Source organism: Triticum aestivum, chromosome 3A (assembly GCF_018294505.1).
Source record: "Triticum aestivum cultivar Chinese Spring chromosome 3A, IWGSC CS RefSeq v2.1, whole genome shotgun sequence".
In the NCBI taxonomy this organism is placed as follows: domain Eukaryota; kingdom Viridiplantae; phylum Streptophyta; class Magnoliopsida; order Poales; family Poaceae; genus Triticum; species Triticum aestivum.
Genome location: NC_057800.1, coordinates 228,802,863 through 228,824,261, shown reverse-complemented (window position 1 = coordinate 228,824,261; position 21,399 = coordinate 228,802,863). Strand labels below are relative to the sequence as shown.

Sequence of the window (21,399 nt, the reverse complement as noted above, 5' to 3'; positions counted from 1 at the left end):
ATTTGTCTCCGCGATCAGATCGTAGAAACTTTTTTTCTTGTCACGATGATTCTCCACTTCACCCTGAAATTATTTGAACTTTTCAAATGTTTCAGACTTATGTTTCATCAAGTAGATATACTCATATCTGCTCAAATCATCTGTGAAGATCAGAAAATAATGATACCTGTCGCGAGCCTCAATATTCATCGGACCACATACATCAGTATGTATGATTTCCAACAAATCTGTTGCTCGCTCCATTGTTCCGAAGAACAGAGTCTTAGTCATCTTGCCCATGAGGCATGGTTCGCAAGCATCAATTGATTCATAATCAAGTGATTCCAAAAGCCCATCAGCATGGAGTTTCTTCATGCGCTTTACACCAATATGACCTAAACGGCAGTGCCACAAATAAGTTGCACTATCATTATTAACTTTGCATCTTTTGGTTTCAATATTATGATTATGTGTATCACTACGATCGAGATCCAACAAAATATTTTCATTGGGTGTGTAACCATATAAGGTTTTATTCATGTAAACAGAACAACAATTTATTCTCTTACTTAAATGAATAACCGTATAAACATGATCAAATCATATTCATGCTCAACGCAAACACCAAATAACACTTATTTAGGTTCAACACTAATCCTGAAATTATAGGGAGTGTGCGATGATGATCATATCAATCTTGGAACCACTTCCAACACACATCGTCACTTCACCCTTAACTAGTCTCTGTTTATTCTGCAACTCCCGTTTTGAGTTACTAATCTTAGCAACTGAACTAGTATCAAATACTGAGGGGTTGCTATAAACACTAGTAAAGTACACATCAATAACATGTATATCAAATATACTTATGTTCACTTTGCCATCCTTCTTATCCGCCAAATACTTGGGGCAGTTCCACTTCCAGTGACCAGTCCCTTTGCAGTAGAAGCACTCGGTCTCAGGCTTAGGATCAGACTTGGGCTTCTTCACTTGAGCAGCAACTTGCTTGCCGTTCTTCTTGAAGTTCCCCTTCTTCCCTTTGCCCTTTTCTTGAAACTAGTGGTCTTGTCAACCATCAACACTTGATGTTTTTCTTGATTTCTACCTTCATTGATTTCAGCATCACGAAGACCTGGGGAGTTGTTTCCGTTATCCCTTGCATATTATAGTTCATCATGAAGTTCTACTAACTTGGTGATGGTGACTAGAGAATTCTGTCAATCACTATCTTATCTGGAAGATTAACTCCCACTTGATTCAAGCGATTGTAGTACCCAGAGAATCTGAGCATATGCTCACTAGTTGAGCAATTCTCCTCCATCTTTTAGCTATAGAACTTGTTGGAGACTTCATATCTCTCAACTCGGGTATTTGCTTGAAATATTAACTTCAACTCCTGGAACATCTCATATGGTCCATGACGTTCAAAACGTCTTTGAAGTCCCAATTCTAAGCCATTAAGCATGGTGCACTAAACTATCAAGTAGTCATCATATTGAGCTAGCCAAACATTCATAACGTCTGCATCTGCTCCTGCAATAGGTCTGTCACCTAGCGGTGCATCAAGGACATAATTCTTCTGTGCAGCAATGAGGATAAACCTCAGATCACGGATCCAATCTGCATCATTGCTACTAACATCTTTCAACACAATTTTCTCTAGGAACATATCAAAATAAACACAGGGAAGCAACAACGCGAGCTATTGATCTACAACATAATTTGCAAAATACTACCAGGACTAAGTTCATGATAAATTTAAAGTTCAATTAATCATATTACTTAAGAACTCCCACTTAGAAAGACATCCCTCTAATCTTCTAAGTGATCACGTGATCCAAATCAACTAAACCATGTCCGATCATCACGTGAGATGGAGTAGTTTCAATGGTGAACATCACTATGTTGATCATATCTACTATATGATTCACGCTCGACCTTTCGGTCTCCGTGTTCTGAGGCCATATCTGTATATGCTTGGCTCGTCAAGTATAACCTGAGTATTCTGCGTGTGCAACTGTTTTGCACCCGTTGTATTTGAACATAGAGCCTATCACACCGGATCATCACGTGGTGTCTCAGCACGAAGAACTTTCGCAACGGTGCATACTCAGGGAGAACACTTCTTGATAATTAGTGAGAGATCATCTTAAAATGCTACCGTCAATCAAAGCAAGATAAGATGCATAAAAGATAAACATCACATGCAATCAATATAAGTGATATGATATGGCCATCATCATCTTGTGCTTGTGATCTCCATCTTCGAAGCACCGTCGTGATCACCATTGTCACCAGCGCGACACCTTGATCACCATCGTAGTATCGTTGTCGTCTCGCCAATCTTATGCTTCCATGACTATCGCTACCGCTTAGTGATAAAGTAAAGCATTACAGCGCAATTGCATTGCATACAATAAAGCGACAACCATATGGCTCCTGCCAGTTGCCGATAACTTGGTTACAAAACATGATCATCTCATACAGTAAAATTTAGCATCATGTCTTCACCATATCACATCACAACATGCCCTGCAAAAACAAGTTAGACATCCTCTACTTTGTTGTTGCAAGTTTTACGTGGCTGCTACGGGCTTAAGCAATAATCAATCTCACCTACGCATCAAAACCACAACGATAGTTTGTCAAGTTGGTGCTGTTTTAACCTTCGCAAGGACCGGGCGTAGCCACACTCGGTTCAACTAAAGTTGGAGAAACTGTCACCCGCTAGCCACCTTTGTGCAAAGCACATCGGGAGAACCGGTCTCGCGTAAGCGTACGCGTAATGTTAGTCCGGGCCGCTTCATCCAACAATACCGCCGAACCAAAGTATGACATGCTGGTAAGCAGTATGACTTATATCGCCCACAACTCACTTGTGTTCTACTCGTGCATATAACATCAACACATAAAACCTAGGCTCGGATGCCACTGTTGGGGAACGTAGTAATTTCAAAAAAATTCCTACGCACACGCAAGATCATGGTGATGCATAGCAACGAGAGGGGAGAGTGTGATCTATGTACCCTTGTAGACTGACAGCGGAAGCGTTATGACAATGCGGTTGATGTAGTCGTACGTCTTCACGGCCCGACCGATCAAGCACCGAAACTACGGCACCTCCGAGTTTTAGCACACGTTCAGCTCGATGACGATCCCCGGACTCCGATCCAGCAAAGTGTCGGGGAAGAATTCCGTCAGCACGATGGCGTGGTGACGATCTTGATGTACTACCGTCGCAGGGCTTCGCCTAAGCACCGCTACAAAATTATCGAGGATTATGGTGGAAGGGGGCACGACACACGGCCAAGAATATGATTACGTGGATCAACTTGTGTGTCTAGGGGTGCCCCCTGCCCCTGTATATAAAGGAGCAAGGAGAGGAGGCCGGCCGGCCCCTATGGCGCGCCAAGGAGGAGTCCTCCTCCTAGTAGGAGTGGGACTCCTACTAGGAGGGGGAAAGAAGTGGCGAGGGAGAAGGAAAGGGGGCCGCCGCCCCCCCCCCCCCTCTCCTAGTCCAATTCGGACCAGGGGGGAGGAGGCGCGCGACCCACCTTTGGCTGCCCCTCTCTCTCTCCACTAAGGCCCATATGGCCCATTACTTCTCCCGGGGGGTTCCGGTAACCCTCCGGCTCTCCGGTTTTCTCCGAAATCACCTGGAACACTTCCGGTGTCCGAATATAGCCGTCCAATATATCAATCTTTATGTCTCGACCATTTCGAGACTCCTCGTCATGTCTGTGATCACATCTGGGACTCCGAACTAACTTCGGTACATCAAAACTCATAAACTCATAATATAACTGTCATCGAAACCTTAAGCGTGCGGACCCTACGAGTTCGAGAATAATGTAGACATGACCGAGATACGTCTCTGGTCAATAACCAATAGCGGAACCTGGATGCTCATATTGGCTCCTACATATTCTACGAAGATCTTTATCGGTCAGACCGCATAACAACATACGTTGTTCCCTTTGTCTTCGGTATGTTACTTGCCCGAGATTCGATCGTCGGTATCTCAATACCTAGTTCAATGTCGTTACCGGCAAGTCTCTTTACTCGTTTTGTAATACATCATCTTGCAACTAACTCATTAGTTGTAATGCTTGCAAGGCTTATGTGATGTGCATTACCGAGAGGGCCCAGAGATACCTCTCCGACAATCGGAGTGACAAATCCTAATCTCGAAATACGCCAACCCAACATTCACCTTTGGAGACACCTGTAGAGCTCCTTTATAATCAACCAGTTACGTTGTGACATTAGGTAGCACACAAAGTGTTCCTCCGGTAAACGGGAGTTGCATAATCTCATAGTCATAGGAACATGTATAAGTCATGAAGAAAGCAATAGCAACATACTAAACGATCGGGTGCTAAGCTAATGGAATGGGTCAAGTCAATCACATCATTCTTCTAATGATGTGATCCCGTTAATCAAATAACAACTCTTTTGTTCATGGTTAGGAAACATAACCATCTTCGATTAACGAGCTAGTCAAGTAGAGGCATACTGGTGACACTCTGTTTGTCTATGTATTCACACATGCATTATGTTTCCGGTTAATACAATTCTAGCATGAATAATAAACATTTATCATGATATAAGGAAATAAATAATAACTTTATTATTGCCTCTAGGGAATATTTCCTTCACAAGACCTAATCGTAAGTGTAACACAAGATCGTGTAGTTCGTTTGCTAAAGCTTTTCTAATGTCAAGTGTCATTTCCTTAGAGCATGAGATTGTGCAACTCCCAGATACCGTAGAAATGCTTTTGGTGTACCAAACCTCACAATGTAACTGGGTGGCTATAAAGGTGCACTACATGTATCTCCGAAAGCATCTGTTTGGTTGGCACAAATCCAGACTTGGATTTGTCACTCTGTATGATGGAGAGGTATCTCTGGGCCCACTCGATAATTCATCATCATAACGAGCTCAATGTGGCTAAGGAGTTAGCCACGGGATCATGCATTAAGGAACGAGTAAAGAGACTTGCCGGTAACGAGATTGAATGAGGTATAGAGATACCGATGATCGAATCTCGGGCAAGTAACATACCGATAGACAAAGGGAATTGTATACGGGATTGATTGAATCCTCGACATCGTGGTTCATCCGATGAGATCATCGTGGAACATGTCGGAGCCAACATGGGTATCCAGATCCCGTTGTTGGTTATTGGCTGGAGAGATGTCTCGGTCATGTCTGCATAGTTCCCGAACCCGTAGGGTCTACACACTTAAGGTTCGATGATGCTAGAGTTGTTGTGGGAAATAGTATGTGGTTACCGAAGGTTGTTCGGAGTCCTAGATGAGATCCAGACGTCATGAGGAGTTCTGAAATGGTCCAGAGATGAAGATTTATATATGGGAAGTCCAGTTTCAGTCGCCGGAAAGATTTCAGGGGTAATCGGTATTGTACCGGGATCATCGAAAGGTGTCCGGGTGTCCACCAGGTGGGGCGACCTGCCCCGGTGGGCCAAGTGGGCTGAACAAGGGTGGGAACCAGCCCTTGGTGGGCTGGTGCGCCCCCCAAGGGCTGAAAACCCTAGGGGGTGGGCGCGCCTCCCACCTGACTTGGGTGGCAAGCCCCCCCCCCCCCCCTTGGCCGCGCCCCTCTAGATGAATCTAGGGGGCGGTCCCCTCTCCCTTCACCCTATAAATAGAGAGGGGGTGGGAGGGCAGCCGCACCCTTCCCTAGGCGCGGCCCTCCTCCTCTCCAACACCTCCTCCTCCTCCGTAGTGCTTGGCGAAGCCCTGTCGGAGAACTGCAAGCTCCACCGCCACGCCGTCGTGCTGCTGGAGCTCTCCCTCAACTTCTCCTCTCCCCTTGCTGGATCAAGAAGGAGGAGACATCCCCGGTCTGTACGTGTGTTGAACGCGGAGGCACCATCCGTTTGGCGGTAGATCGGATCTTCCGCGATTTGAATCGCTGCGAGTACGACTCCATCATCCGTGTTCCTTGTAATGGTTCCTCTTAGCGATCTTCAAGGGTATGAAGATGCACTCCCTCTCTCTCATTGTTAGCATCTCCTAGATTTATCTTGGTGACACGTAGGAAAATTTTGAATTATTGCTACGTTTCCCAACACCCATGCAGGGAAGTTTATCTATTCGAATAGTCGTGGCCCTCGGTAAAAGGACGACCCGGAGTTGTAGTATGACCTTATGACAACTAGAACCGTATACTTAATAAAACACACCTCTTACAAGTTCCAGATACAACCCGGTGATCGCTTTCCCACAGGGCGATGAGGGGAGGATCGCTGGGTAGGATTATGGAATATGGTGTTCCTTGATGTTGCTCTTGCTACTCTCTTCTAGATGCTTCAACATGGAGTCTACCAGAAGCGTAGTCTTCGATAGGACTAGTTATCCCCCTCTTATTCTAGCATTTTGCAGTTCAGTCCACAGATACTACCCATTTCACTAACACCAATGCATATGTAGTGTAGATCCTTGCTTGCGAGTACTTTGGATGCGTACTCACGGTTGCTTTGCTTCCCCCTTTTTCCCTTTTCCTTCTTCTCGAATGATGCAACTAGATGGTGGAGCCCAGGAGCCAGGGGATCCCGAGGATGATTCTACGTGGAGTTCGACTTCAAGGAGTAGTTAGGAGGATCCCAGGAAGGATGCATGCGCCTCTTTCAATATGTATCTCAGTTTGTGCTAGCCATCTTATGGCACATTGTTTAACTTATGTCTGTACTTAGATATTGTTGCTTCCGCTGACTCGTCTGTGTTCGAGCTTTTGTATTCGAGCCCTCGAGGCCCCTGGCTTGTAATATAAAGCTTGTATTATTTTAATTTGTGTCTAGAGTTGTGTTTTGATATCTTCCCGTGAGTCCCTAATCTTGATCGTACACATTTGCGTGTATGATTAGTGTATGATTGAATCGGGGGTGTCACAAATCAGAGGCCCTCTCATGGGAAAGTTCCGTTCCAATGGCAAGGACCGAGCCAAGCTTGACGAGTGGTTCTGATCCCCCGCCCTAGATCATCTCGAGGAGCTCAGTTTTAATGATGGGCATATGCGCTCACTACCAACGTCCGTGCTCCGCTTCGCGCCCATGCTGCTCCTCGCCAAGTTCATGAACTGCCATTCCCCCCTTAATGGCATGCCCTCTCTTTTTCTACCACGACTGAAGCACCTCGAGCTCATCGTCGTCTGCATCCCAAAGGATGACATGGAGCGCCTGCTCCGTGGCTGTACTACACTCGAGTTCCTTCGTATTCGGGCGATGAATTGGTCGAGTAGCTTCCACATCACCTCCAGGACTCTCCGAACTATTTATGTGTGTTGCTGGTGCTGCAACTAGAGATCACAAAAGGTGGACCACAATATGGTCATTGAGGACACACCTTCACCTTAGAGATTACTTGTAGTTGATCAACAAGGTCCAACAAGACTCAATGTCATTTCTGCACCAAAATTGACAGTTGTGGTCTACTCATCTATCAAATACTACTACTTTCGGGTAAAATAGTCGCCTTCTACCTCTCCTTCTTGATATCAACATTATTTCTAGTTTTGAAGATGTATGTTCGTCTGTCATCCAGCAGAGCTTCACCAGATTCTGCGCATGGTGAAGGTCTTGGCACTAGAATCTGTCGGCCCCAACCTGGACCAACTTGTCTGTTTCCTGTGATGCTTTCCGTGTCTGAAGAAGTTGTATATCGAGGTGATGTTCTTTTCCTGTTAAATGTTAACCATAAGGGAGTTCAATTTTTTGCACCTATTCCCAAGTTTACAATGACAGTGTACTATGATTTCTGAAGGAATTTTGGAGGATTTCAGGACAAACACCCCCACCCCATATTGGTTGCTTGATTCATATGGTTACAATCCATAAGAATTTCTCTTTTGGATTCATCTGTACTAGTTTTCTTATGACATTTTTCATCCACTCCAACCTCTTGTGAAGAAGGCTACTTTTTTATATTGTAATCGAATGCCCATGTTAATCATGTCAGATCGAAGATGGCACGTTGGTGCATTTTACAAATCCTGCAAACCAAATAGGTGTGTAGTTGTGTTCAAAACTACATGTAGGCACTAACACGTTCTCTTCTTTTGTAGATAATAATAGGCCCGGAGGTGGATAATGTTTATAACGACAATAACATCGAATGCCTGGATCTGCATCTCGTAAAAATTACTTTGAACTCCTACCGAGGGACCTTACTGGAGATAACACATTCGCCAGGTTCTTTCTTGCTAGAGCAAGGGTGCTGAAGGTACCGAGGTTGAACATGCATTGAATTAGGAAAGATGAATGGTTTTCTGATCAGAGCCGACAACTACTACAGAATGGAAGAGCCTGCAAAAAAGCTAAACTTCATATTGGAAGAGCATATGACAGAGTAGTTGGAAGTCATTGTGTCAAACCCATACATGACTTGTCAGCGGCTGATCTCTTTGTAGAAATGACGAGGTTAGGAAAGCGGCCTTACTATTTTAATTTTTAGTTTGAACCTCTCTTATATCCATGTTCAGCTGATCAACATGGGCACTTGCAGCTGAATAAGCTGGATTTCATTTCTAATATCAGTTTGAACCTTGTAATCTTTGAATTTGAGCCATGTAACTATGGAATTTGAACCTTGTAATATTTCGGGTTTTGTGGTACAATCGTTGAAATCGCATCGTATGAGACTCGTAGATTGGTAGTACTATTTTGACCTTAATATGCATTAGACTTAGATTTTATTAACCATTCACGACCAGGGATCCAGCCGGAAGCAGAGCAATGGCAAACATCATCGTGAAAAGATGTAGATGATTAGATGCTGGTTTCTCCTAGTTTAGTATGGATGTAATTGCTTACTTTGGTGTGTGGAAATGTTATGCGTGTAGTCACTTGTGTAATTGTATGCTTAATTTGGGCATGCAATGCTGTTCTTATAAGTATATATGTTGATGTTCAATAGACAGAGCATATCACATCGCACATGGACCACACTGGGGAACCCGTCGGTCATGAATTCATCAATCGCAGATGATTGTATACCAGCAAGTGTTTGCCCACAACACACACGGCGACCCATCGATCATGAATTCATCAATCGCAGATAGTTGAGGCAATCACGGAGCGCTCTTCTCGCGTCCCTGCGCGCGCTCTGTCAGCGGTTGGGGCTGCGCATGATCATGTTGGGGGCCCATATATTTGCGGTTGCATCGCGCGCGCGTCGCCACGACGCAGTTACGTGTGGCATGATGGAGTTACGCGCTGCAAATTAGAACTGTCATCCAGGCATGCAAATATAACAGGACGGCTGGCTTCCCCTTTAATTCCCGCAACCATTATAACCTTAGTATCTTCAACCTTTCGATCGCGTCCCATAACACTATAAGCACACCCATGACTACACATAGAGAGGGGATGTCTAGCGGTGCTCCAATGGAGTTTGGTGAGCATAAAGTGGAGACCCACGCGAGGGAGACGGATCTCTCGGTGGTGTACACCATCGACCCGACCGTGGTGGACAACTACATCAACACCATTGAGTAGTTGCTTGCTCGACACAAGTACAAGGTGGTCGGCATCGACCTCCAGTACACCGGTGATCGTCCCAACATGGATCAGAAGGTTGTTGTCGCCCAGTTGTGCGTGAGCAATCATGTACTCATCTACCACTATTGCATGGCCACAGAGCCTTGCGACCATTTCACCAGGTTTGTCAACAGCACCCACTACAACTTCGCTATGGTGGATACCACTGATACGTCTCCAACGTATCTATAATTTATGAAGTATTCATGCTGCTTTATTATCATTCTTGGATGTTCTACAATCATTTTATAGCAACTTTATATCATTTTGGGGCCTAACCTATTGACCCAGTGCCTAGTGTGAGTTGCTGTTTTTTGCTTGTTTTTTACATCGCAAGAAAACAATATCAAACGAAGTCAAAACACCACGAAACTTTTTGTGGAACTTTTGTGGACCAGAAGACTCCCGATGGGCCAGAGCAGCACCTGGGGGGTGCCCCGATGGGGGCACAACCCACCTGGGCGTGCCTGGGCCCAGGCGCGCCCAGGTGGGTTGTGCCCACCTCGGTGGCCTCCCGCACCCCCTCTTTGCTTTATAAATTCCCAAATATTCTGAAAACCCTCGGGATTAACCTAGATCAGAAGTTCCGCCGCCGCGGGCCTCTATAGCCACTGAAAACCAATCTAGACCCCGTTCCGGCACCCTGCCGGAGGGGGGAATCATCACCGGTGGCCATCTTCATCATCCCGGCGGCCACCACGATGAGGAGGAAGTAGTCCACCCTCGGGGCTAAGGGTTTGTACCAGTAGCTATGTGTTTAATCTCTCTCTCTCTCATGCTCTTGAGATGTCATGATCGTGATGTATCACCGGCTTTGTTAATATAGTCGGATCATATGGTGTTTTCCCCTCTCTATCTTGTGATGAATTGAGTTTTCCCTTTGAGATTTCGTTTTATCAGATTGAATACTTTTATGGATTTTAGAGCACTTGATATATGTCTTGCAAATGAATACTTGTGGTGACAATGAGGTATTATTTTGTTTCACTTGATATATGTTTTGGCACTCAACTCACGGATTCCCGAGGTGACATTGGGGTAATCTATGCATAGGGGTTGATGCATGTTTTTGTCTTTGTTTCTTCGTTAGAAATCTTGGGGCACACTTCAAAGTTCTTTGTGTTGGATTGAATATTATGAATCTGAATTTGCTTTGATGTTATTTTGGTACGAACTCTTGGTTAGATCGATCGGAAAGAATAGCTTTGTGTTATTTTAGTACGAACTCTAGGATAGATAGATCGGAATGAATAGCTTTGAGGTGGTTTTGTACCCTACAAACAATTCCGTCTTATGTTCTTCTCTGGATAGGAACTTTGGAGTGATTCTTTGTTATACATCTGGGCTATTCTGTTACGCGTAACAGAATATTATTCTGTTACCCTACATGAACTGATGAATTCAAGCGGTTGAACTGATGAAATTCGAGCGGTTGAACTGATGCTTTCTGTTCCTGTTAAAAATCGTCTTCTTTAGTTCAAAATTTTTTGCAATTTTTTTGTTGAAACGGGGCATGTAATATATCGTTAGAAAGATCTTGACATCCACATTACAATCTTATAATTTGTTTTTGCAAAAAAATTATGATTTAAGAGCAGTTTTGAAAAAACCGTTTTTTCCAAACCAAAAACCCGAATCGTGTTTTGGACTTAATTTTCAAACGGTTTGTCAGAATTGAGAAAATGAGATGGAGTTGGAAAGCTGGTAAAAATCGGCATCTTCCATATATCTACTATTTTTTCAAATTCTATATGATTTAGAAGTAATTTGAAAAACGGTGAAATTCTGGGCGAAATGTTTTTCACTGTTTTTTGCAAACGGTTTGTCGGATTGACCCACATGATACGGTGTTGGAAAGATATGAAAAATGCGCAACTTTTGCGTATAGAAAGTTTTTTCTAATTCCTTATGGTTTAAATACGAATTCAAATACGGTTAAAATTGTTATTGAACGCGGTTTTTTTTAAAGTTTGTCGAAATGGGGCAAATAATATAGCGTTGGATAGCTATCAAAAATGCGAAACTTAGTCATGTTGGACGTTTTCTCTACTTCGCAACTGTTTAAGAGTAATCTTGAATATGGTAAGATCCATCATGCTATTTTTCTCTCCGGAAAAACAGAGTACTCGTACTGATCTATGTGTGCGTTCATACTGAGGTATTTTTCATAGATTAATTTTGAATTCTTCTAAAAACGGAGCACTCAAACTGATCTCCATTTTGGGTTTGTACTGAGCGGGTTTTCATAGACTGGACTTTACTCTGTTTTTTCCTGTATGATTTTCCTCGTAACTTTTCAACGATCTACGGTATCATCGTACCTAAACTTGCATGACTTATATAGTTGAATGACATTTTCTTCAAAAAGAAAATATTGTTTGCAATGATGTGTTGGACTTCTCTCATTCTACGACTTAAACTTTTACCATTTGAATTTCCATGAGGTATATTTTTGTTTGAGCTTTATCACGTCCCGAAAACTGAGTTTTTGAACTGAGAGTTGTGTTTGTTTTTAGTGATGTATTTTCACAGTACGAACTTTACTCTACTTTTTTGTTAATGATTTTCTTACAACTTTTGTTTTCTGTGAACTTGTGGTATCCGAACTTATGGTATCCCTAAGTTTGAACGGATGCAAATACTTTTTGTATATAAGCTCAATTGTTTTTTTAGACATATGAATGATCATCCCCTATTTCTCAACTGCAAACTTTTGTTTTCTCTGAACTTGTCGTATCCTTGAGTTTGAACGGATGTAAATACTTTTTTCCAGACTGCTCCAGATTTCAGTATGGTACAACCTTGATGAGCCGATGTACAAGAACATATAAACAATATATACTTCAATGCATAGCGCACCATTAAATTGCTCCACAACCATTTAAAAAGGCATAAAAACATGCCAAAGATGCATAGTGCACCATTGAGGTATTAACCATTCATACTTCCTAGATCCATTACGGTGCATCTATAGACCAAAGGTACGTGTACAGCAAGAATGTGAAAACAAAATCTGAATCTCTCTCATGCTTTTCTACTTTCTATTGTCACATTTATCTCATTTTTCACATTACTTCTTCCTCTTCTACTAGTACCTCTTCCCGTGCTTCTCTCCTTTTTTCATCCCTGATGATGATTGGGCTTCTTGATTCTGCACCCAGCAAGCCCAAGATGTCCGTAAATGAAAGAGAAACCAACAAACACTGCACAAAAATATGGTGTTAATGGGGTTGCAAGAACGCTAAAAAAATACAATATAATTATTTAGTGTAATTTCACTATTACATTTTTAGTGAAATGTGATTCAGGATCCATGCAAAGTAAAGTAGCATCTGTTTTTGAAATGGGTGGTTAAAGGTTTAGACAGAAGTGAAGTTTCAGCAATGCCCTTGCGGCAAAGCAAACTAAAATGTATCATTTTGCCTCAGGACTCTGCACATTTAAAGCATAATGCGCTGAAAAGAACACACAAGATGAACTGAAAATCAAAACAAAATTTGGGGTAGCATGGCTGTGAGGAAGGAGGTCAAGGGCAGCAGGGCGCACAGTGGGCGAAGTACGCACAAGGAAGATGAGTTACCTCGTCGCTAGGCTGTGAGGCGACCTCCATCATGGTGGTCCTCGGGTTGGAGTGCATCGGCATCGAATGGTGGGGCTGCGACAGGGGACAGGTTGGAGCATGCACGCATGGCGACGTCGTCCTTGTCGTCATGGAGAAGTAGGACTGCTGGAGACATTGCAAAGCAGCACAACAATTTTACATGTTTTCTAAAGTTGAGTAACACATGTTTGAGATTATCAACAGTACACATATCGTATCTTTCAGCTATCAGTTCAAGAGTCAAAAGCTTTTCGAACTCATGTTTTTCTATCATTGAACTGATGTAATTTTTTGTATTTTCAATTGTTGTAATATATGTAGTTGAACTTAAAGATTTCCATTTTGTAGTTTTTTCCCTCATAAAGATCATGTGTGTTTGTTTACGTACTGAAAATGGAACTGAACTTAACAATACGGAAACAACAATACTTCATACTCATTTTTCTCATTGTTGCCATACAGTTAGATCTTACAGCCACATGAGCAAAATCTTTTGTAATAATCTGATATATAGTAGAAAACCAAACTTGGCTTTAACACATACAATTGAACTTTTTTCAGTACGTCTTTTTTGAACTGATGACATATATACATGGTGAACTATAGAGCATCAATTTTGGCAGTAAACACAATTCATATTTTTAGAAACAGGAGATGGATCGAACTGGTTGTTCTAGGTATGGTGAACTGATTTTGCAGATAAAAATCCAGTTTCTAGGTACGGTGGACTGCTGCTCGCGACTAACTCGGCCATCTCGACGCCATGGGGTTGAACTGAGGACGGCTATGGGAGTAGGAAGCATCGAGCGCGGCGGGTGGTGGCGCATACCTAGGTGACGCAGGAAGGAGACACGCATGCGAACAAAGGCTGGCTGCTTTGGGCCCGGCGGTTGGAGGCCGTCTTCAGCCATGGCAAGCATCAGGGCCTTCCTCGGTCGCGGAGCCACTTGCGCCTCCACACTTTCCAACAAATTGTCCAGAACACGAGGTTTAGCAACACGATAAGTAGTAGTAGTAGTAGTAGTAGTAGTAGTAGTAATCTAGGTGGCAAGGTAGCAGCGGCAAAAGAGTAGGCAACTATTCCTAATTTGCTCCACAATAGCTTCAGTTCGCATTTGCTACAACTTTCAGCTGGAAAAGAAAGACAAAACGGATTGAAAATCCCCCATTTGGGGTAGTGAACCTTTTTACTGAACAACTACAATTCTACCATTTAGTAAACTGCTGTATAATTAGAAAACAGTCTGAATTTTTGCACAAACACCATACTGTTTTATATGTTCTCCAAGAACATGAGATAGCTCACGTATTGAACTGAGAACACCTACTTTGTGTTTCAGGAAATAAAATAGACATCCTCTGCTTTTTGTGATAAAACTAGTGTGGACTTGGGAGGAGAGGCGGTGTGGATGGACAATTAACCTCTCTTTTCTCTTGCTCCTGAATGCATGCAGCTGGGAACTCGGGGCGACAGAGGTGGTCGCCGCGCGGCGGGGAGGATTGGTGCACAGCGGCTCCTTGGTTTAGACTTTTTTTTGAGAAATGCAACAACCTTGTGTTTCAATAGTAATGCGTAGCGGCTCCCTTATCGATTGTTCAGACTATCACTTAGCAATTAACAACCGAGGAGTTGCATGCCCAGCAATTCAGAACTAAGATCACCAATTTTTTGACCCTAGCCCAAGTCTGATTGCACAGAAAAATCTCATCTAAGCATGGATGGGATGAAGGGAGCACAAGGTGCAGTACGATACAGAACAAATGTATCTCTCAAACAAACTACCAGATCTGATTTTGTGCAAAGAAGTCATACCATTGAGCAGTCTTGCCGGATGAGCTACCAGAGAGATCAAGTTGAGCAACTATGGTACCTGGCGGCTACAAGTTCGACTTGGTGAAGATGGTGCAGTAGCAAGTTCGATTTGGTGCGACAACTTTGCTGCTTGACTTGGTGAAGAATGTACATCTGTAATGTCTAGAACAAAAATTAACGAAAAGAAAACTAGTTTATGAAGGAAACAGTTCTTGAACTTTGGTTTGAGCTTTGTTTGTTGAGATTTTTGAACTCCTGCAGCAGTTATACCTGAACTTGTGTGACACACTTTTTGTTCAGTTGAGAGCGTCTGATATTTTTGCAGAATATGCTTCATGAAAATAGGAAGGGGGGAGGCCAGACCTCGTTGTTGCATCATTGAACAGCCTTAGATGCGGCAGTGAATGGACTGTGGTGTGGTGCCTAAGTTTATCTAGTAACTCGTCATTAGTCTGCAAGAAGATCACAAGTTATACTATTTTATAGATAACCTTTCTTTGAACTCCCATGGTAGTAATACATGAACTTTTCTGACGACATGAATGTTGGGTAGTAATACATCTAGTAAATAGATTTGTGATTTACCTAGCAACTTTGAATCTATCATTTCTTTCATGGTGAAAGGAGAAGCTTGCATGCTAATTCGGTCAGCTAGGCCACAGGGTATTAGACTCATGCATTTTTACAGTATTGGGTGGAGCTAAATAAATACATAAATAAACTGTAAATCTTCTTGTTGATCATTTGCAAGATAATTATCTCAGAGGCAATGTCATTTACCTGTAGTGTGAAACTGCTGCCTGTATTGTTGGGCAGTGCAACCTTAGTCACAATTAGCACATGCTTGATTGTTGCACGGTAGGCAATGACAAGCTACAGAAATCATGCGAGATCAATCAGAGAGGGAGATGTATCAGACAACAACATCCATGGAAGCGCACGGGGGTGACATGCACTCACCTCCTTGAGTGACCGGCGGCCGAGCAAGCAGTTGTACTATCGAACAGGACGTCCTCAACCCCGCGGCTCCTCCTGTAGGCTCCATTGTTTGCTGCTGAAGCCCAAGCCATGGTGTTGGAGCATGGCGCATCCAAGACGTCGACATTGAACGGCCTGAGGTGGCGGCGATGAACTTCATGTACGCGTGGCATCGTTGCCCCATCGGGAAGGAGGCAGAATGGTGGCGGGGAAGCATCACCGGCTGCCAGAGGGCGGCACACGAGATCTCCCAGCAGGATGAAGGAGGGGTACGGGGATGGAGTGGATCTGCACGATGGAGGTAGGTGGCCGGCGCAGGGGAAGGAGGAGGGCGGCGCGTGGTGGAGGGAGGCGGCCGGCGCCGTGGAAGGAGGAGGGCGGCGCGCGATGGAGGGCGGCGGCTGGCGCCAGGGAAGGAGGAGGGCGGCACATGGTGGAGGGCGGCGGCCATTGTTAGGGAAGGAGGATGGCGGTGCATGGTGGAGGGAGGCGGCCGGGGTTGGGGAAGGCGGAGGCGCTCTGGGAGGAGGGGATAGTGGCAGCGGCACGCTGGATGGAGTTGGGATCGGGGCGGCGCGCTGGGCGGAGGTGGGTTCGGGCGGCAGCAGGAGGAAGAAAAATGACGCGCCTCTATATAGGGGGTGAGGGTAACAGAATTTCAGTTTTTTTCCACTAGTCAAATGGGTCCCAGTTGTCAGGTTCTGGTAAGTGGGTCCTAGCTACCAAGGTCATATTCTTCATATTTCAATTTAACAGTAAATAAATAACCAGTATTTAAATTGGCACAAACAAAAAACACACGTAATACTCCAGATTCAGTACAGAGCTCCTGTTGTACAAATAACATATGCAATACTTTACAAGATCTACAAGCTCTACACGTAATTAAGCTCCAACATATACAAGCTCTACCAGAATCTCTACAAGTGTAATAACTAGCTACAAGCTCTAAAAGGATGGCAATCACGGTTACAAGCTCCACATGTGTAATAACAAGATACGTTTGCGAGCTATGTTTCTTCAACATGGAGCTCTTTCGATAGCGATCGTAAACTAGGCACCTGCTCCTGTTAGGACTGGGCTAACAGAATGGTGATATGCCTTCCACGGTCGCCCTGTTACATGTATCAATAGAGAAGAATTAGCGTTAAAAAATCAGCAGAGAAGAATTAGAAAAACTGGAACCAATAAACCAAGAAGAGACCATTCAAAAAATGACAGTTATTTAGATTAGAATGATGACACAAATTTAGCTAGTACAATGCTTTTTGTCCTCCAGCTAGTTAAAATGAGATAGTAGCAGTGGCAATTCAAATAATTGAGCAATTTAAAATAACAACAACAATTTAGGGGTTGAGCAAAGCTACAGGGGCTCTAAGTTTTGACTTAAACAACAGTAGAAGCAATTTGAAATAGCAGGAGGGAAGCAGCAGCAGTTTTGACTAGAACAACAATAGGAAAAGAACAGCAGTACTAAGAAGCAACAACAACAACAATTTTGATTTGAACAACAGCAGGGAAACATCCGCAGTAGTGAGAAGCAACAGCAGCAGCATTATTGAGAAGCAATAGCAGTAGCCATACTGAGAAGCAACAGCAGCAATAGTACTGAAAGCAATAACAGTAGTAGCAGTACTTGAAAGCAAAAACGGCAGCAGTACACTAGCCGAAGTGAACAAATGGTTGCATGCATAATTTGGTGATTCCAGCAGCAGCTCAATTTTGGAGGTACTTAAACTTTCAGCTCAATTTTAGTTTCAGTATACTTGCTGCAGTGAAAAAATGGTTGACATGAAAAGTTAGCTCATGATCAGATAGTACTCCATGGTACTCAAAACAATTTTCAAAAAGCATGAATAGGAGTATGTGTGATCCATGATACAAACAGTGGAATAATATGGTTTACTGAAATATGAACATTGGAACAATATGAGTAATTCAAGAGCTTATGTTTCTTTTTTAGGAAATATGAATAGTGGAAAGCTTTGGCCATTTGTGAAAATTTAATTGCAAAAAACTACAGGAGTACACACACAGGACAAACTACTCCATCTCTGCACTACAGGTAGGACAAACAACAGGAGTACACATCTACTCCTATAGGAGTACTACGGTAGGACAACTACAGGAGTAAGATATTGATCAACAATTGGAGTATTAGAAGAACATACACCAATGGTTATATCAAGCAAAAGGAAGCTTTTCAATGATATCTCAAGCTAGAGATATCAAGGAGTGTCAAATTTGAACAAAGCTTTCAACAATTTATAATGTTAAATTACATTCAACAAACTAAAACAGAACACGAGAGAACACCAATGAAAATTTGAGGATGCCAGGCTTATGCACCAAACTGAACATCCCACTGCACAAAAACTATCAGCACAGATGCAGCAGCCGAAACCGGCATCCAAAAGGGCATGCAAACAATTCATAGCACAATAATATATGCCCCATGCTAGGAGAACCGGAACATCACAGAGTACTACTGACTAACCCCAAAACAGAGCATCACAGCAAAAAACTTCACCAGGGGCCATCCATACACTTAACCCACCATCTCGAGATATTAATTCTCATGGGTAAAAAGCAAGAAAGAAGAACAGATCGCCTAGGGCGTGGTCTGCTTGTACTTGGGCACCTCAGTGAGCATCTTGTCCGCACTAGAGTCACCATGTTGCCTATAATTCGATCAAGACAAATACAATCAGTATCAGGATCAAAGGTTCGGAACAAGAATAGTGCAGGCATTTGTGCTACAAAAACAAGGAGATGATGCAAACTCTAACGAAGCAGGCACAAAGTAACAACAACTCCATTACACTTAAGCTGTTGCTACCTGCATATACTAAATGGAACCAGAAGTATGTCGACTACTAGACGGCCATGAATGATGCCTAGGAAAAAAGAATGCACAAACACAAACGACAAAGCCACTAATTAACTACAAGTGAGATTGTCTCAGAGGTGCTACTCAAGCACTTGGAACCAGTATAGAAAGATAGATTACAAAAATAATAATTCAATGTAAACCATTGTAAGCATGACGAGGTATTTAATCTTTTCACCTGCATTGCAATTTTTAGGATATGGAACCAGGCACTAAGGAAAGCTTAGGCGGAGCATTCTTTAGGACCAGCTAATTCAATAATAAGCATATCTTGAACTGGAACAATCTATACCACTATGGATGTTGTTTTCCACTATATATCTCCAACAATAACACTAGTATCAAACTTAAAAAAGAAATGCTTGACTAGCTAGCTAGTTTTTGAAAAGACGAGGCATTAAGAGGTATTATCATTCTTTTAATAACTTGCATCGCAACATTCATGATCATAGCTATGCACAAATGGTTTCAAAAAAAGTAGCTATGCACAAATGCAAGAAAGTCTACACGACCTGCCTGCCTCTCTTAAATATTTTCTTCAAGTGGTTTCTTTATAGCTGGGTATATATTGCAGTTGACAAAAGAAGATGTATTTGCAGTTGCTTGCCACTCTGGAATGTCGAGGTGTTGCCTGACCTTCTCAAATGTCAGCCACCAAGTCCTAGGTGGTGTTCTCCTCAAGACAAGCATGGGGAGTGCTCTTCCAGCGCCTCACTACAATCAAACAAACGCAAATTAAGCATCGCAGTCTCCTCGGAACACCGGTCTCCAGGTGGTGTTCTCCTCAAAATAATGAACAACATGCACTGCATGACAACTAGAGTATATGTATTTCCCTCAATAGTGAACAATTATCACATAGAACAAGATACCATTAGATGAATGATGGCACTTAAATTCTAATCTCACATATATAAAATTCATTGGCATAGTAAATTAGTAACAGTACATCTTCACTTGGGTATATATAGTAAGTCAAGTTCATTCTTATAAGCAAGTGTTCTTAGGTTACCCTTGACATGGTTGCTTAACTTATACTTAAATGTGAACAAACAGTACAAACAGCAACCAAAGTTGGACATTGATGTACCTGAAAAGCCCGACGACCTTCAACAAAAATCAACAGGGCCAACGGACAGATCCAGGGTTGTTGCAACTCCTCCGTGTGGGCGCTCAGGAGGAAGACTCCTTCGTCGGTGAGCTGCAGCTGCGTGGGGAAGGGAATCAAGCACGCATCAGCATCAGGGTGGAACTGAAGATGGTGGCTGGATCAAATGAAATCGAATGAAGAGGATAGGGGAAGATGGGCACCTTGAATGGAAGATGCACACCTCCATGGTCAGGAAGAAGCAGATCACCACCGGTGGTGGTGAGCTCCATGGTGTGGGAGCAACAGACGACGGACTGGAGAGAGAGGAGGCTGTGCAGGTCGACCACGAGCAGCCGGAGGCCGGACGGTAGAGCAGGGCGAGGAAGAGCGCGAGGTCGCCGAGCTCCTTGGCCGTCTCTCCTCGCCACCGGCCGAGAAGGATGAGGACATCGCTCGTCTCGTGGTCAAGGGTGTAGGCCGCCTCCGGGGTGTAGGAAGGGCAGGCGGCGATGTTGGTCGAGGACGAGGGGGTGAGGGGAGAGTGAGGGCGGCGGTGGAGGTGGGTGGCGGCGAGGATCTGAGGGGTGGGTGGTGGCAACGGGGGGGGGGGGGGGGGGGGGGACGAGGGGGTTCTGCATCTGGGGCGAGGATCTAAGGGGTGGGTGGTAGTGATGAGGGGGCGAAGGGGGTTCTGCATCGAGGTGGGGAGGGGAGGTGTGGTGGAGGTGGGTGGCGGCGAGGGATCTAGATTGAGGAGGGTGACGGGAGGGGCTGCTACCAGCCTGGGCAGCGGGAGGGGCTGCTGCTACCTACCTCGGAGCCGCAGCGGGAAGGGCGGCTGCTGTATTGTCGGGATCTCGCCGGACGTCGGGTCATGTTGGTGTGCTGGTCACCGGGATTGGGGGCTGGAGGTGGCGGCAGCAAGGGAGGACGCTAAGGGTTCGCACAAAAGAGAGGGGTTGGGTGGGGTTCGAGCTTGAGGGGAGAGGGGTATGCTGCGATGGTGGGATGGATAGACGGAAGGATAGATAGATGGATGGATGTATGGATGGACGGATGTTCGCCATGTCAATGATCCATGCCACAACTGACTCCACCAATCAGGATTAAGCCTATGATTTGGTTTTTTCCTTTTGCTTCTCTTATATTTTTTACCCTCTTATTTCCGGTAACATTCAACATATTACCTTCTTATAGTTTATTAAAATTAACCAATAGTGTGCACATGTGTGTATCTTGGGATGACAAACAATGTTGATTTGGAGGTTTTCTTCTTCATTGCGCAAAAAAATCATTTCCATTTTTCGAGTGCCCAAAATGAGTTTTTTTGTGAAGGACCCTACCAAATAATTGTTGCAAAATTAGACCAAATCATTTTTATAAAATACTAGGCCATATTTAATGCACAATTGACCAAATGCTTAGGTGTCAAAAGTTTTGATCCACCTTTGGTGAAAAAGACAAATTTTCGCCGTTTCAACTGGAA

At 43.7% G+C, this 21,399-nt stretch overlaps 1 long non-coding RNA gene across 3 annotated transcripts; it reads right to left on the bottom strand.

The window, feature by feature from the left end:
* Positions 1–16,712: 16,712 nt before the first annotated feature.
* On the bottom strand, positions 16,713–20,506 carry LOC123061069 (uncharacterized). Of its 3 annotated transcripts, none has more exons than XR_006428468.1 (4): positions 20,135–20,506; positions 19,914–20,030; positions 19,336–19,537; positions 16,713–18,614 (listed from the first exon to the last, which is right to left on the bottom strand). It is a non-coding gene; the product is annotated as an uncharacterized lncRNA (long non-coding RNA). The 3 variants fall into 3 exon arrangements; XR_006428467.1 differs by having other exon boundaries at positions 19,460–19,537; XR_006428469.1 differs by having other exon boundaries at positions 19,460–19,537; positions 19,914–20,024.
* Between the last annotated feature and the right edge of the window lie 893 nt (positions 20,507–21,399).